The sequence below is a fragment of the Coregonus clupeaformis genome, unplaced genomic scaffold, assembly GCF_020615455.1.
Source record: "Coregonus clupeaformis isolate EN_2021a unplaced genomic scaffold, ASM2061545v1 scaf0134, whole genome shotgun sequence".
Taxonomy (NCBI): domain Eukaryota; kingdom Metazoa; phylum Chordata; class Actinopteri; order Salmoniformes; family Salmonidae; genus Coregonus; species Coregonus clupeaformis.
Genome location: NW_025533589.1, coordinates 338,379 through 339,666, shown reverse-complemented (window position 1 = coordinate 339,666; position 1,288 = coordinate 338,379).

Here is a 1,288-nt window from a genome sequence, read left to right as displayed (position 1 = left end):
CAACAGCAGAGTCCCGACAGCAGAGTCCCGACAGCAGAGTCCCGACAGCAGAGTCCCAACAGCAGAGTCCCATCAGCAGAGTCCCAACAGCAGAGTCCCGACAGCAGAGTCCCGACAGCAGAGTCCCAACAGCAGAGTCCCAACAGCAGAGTCCCAAGAGCAGAGTCCCAACAGCAGAGTCCCAACAGCAGAGTCCCAACAGCTGTCCTATCATTTATTTTCATTATTTATCTTCATATGACAAGGATTAAAAAGGATTTGCCTTTAGATTGCCGACTTGATTCGTGATGATGACTGCTGGCTAAGATTTTGAAAGTATGATGTTGACATGATCAGACCAATCAAAGCTACTGTAGATATAATGTGATTTGATGTCATTTTATCTGTGGCCAATGACCTTCTTGGATGGGCACTTCTAATGTAACTCTATGGCAGCACCCAAGGGGATTGAATTTTCTAGCTCTACCCTTAGACTTGGCAGTGACGTAGTGTCCCCATGAGTGACAGAACACTGAGCCAATCACGGCGCAGCGCTCCGTATTTTCTTCTGGCTTGCCCCACCACCACAGAAAGCACTGAGCTAGGCTGAAACACCTGCATTTTGGAGCTGCCTTACTCAAGAAAACAAAAAGGAGACCATGTTTGTATGCGGCTAAATTAACTCAATGATATATATATATATTTTTTGTTACATGGTTAGCAAACTGATATGTGACACGTATTAATGCCACAATAACATGCAAAACAGGAAAGGCCACCTGCCCTGAATGATGGGTCACCACTGGCTGAGGTATAGACCTTGATCTGCTTTACACAAAAAAATACTGTTATACATTATAACCTAGCCTACTTTAAATAATAAAACATCTCTTAATTGTTGCAAAAAACCTTTCTGTATAGATCACTGATCCCCCCCAGATCAATCAAGCCTGTTTTAGCCCTTCTGTCTACATTCTCAGATACGTTTAGAAAAGAACAGATTCAAAAATAGTAAATGGCCGACTTTTAATGAATACAAATAAGTTTGTGACATGGCCATGGTGAAGAGATGTCACAACTACATATTCATGTGATTGCATTAAATCACCTGACTGTTTCGATATGTCTGTTAGTAAATGTTTTGTAAGAGATAATTTAATAAATGATAACAATTCACATTCAAGAATTACTGTGTTAACTACAACCAACATGTTGGATCTCTGTTTAAGGGCCAGTGGTCTAAAATGAGTCTCTCTGGGGAGAGAGAGGAGGGGGGCCCTGCCTCTAAAATGAGTCTCTCTGGGGAACA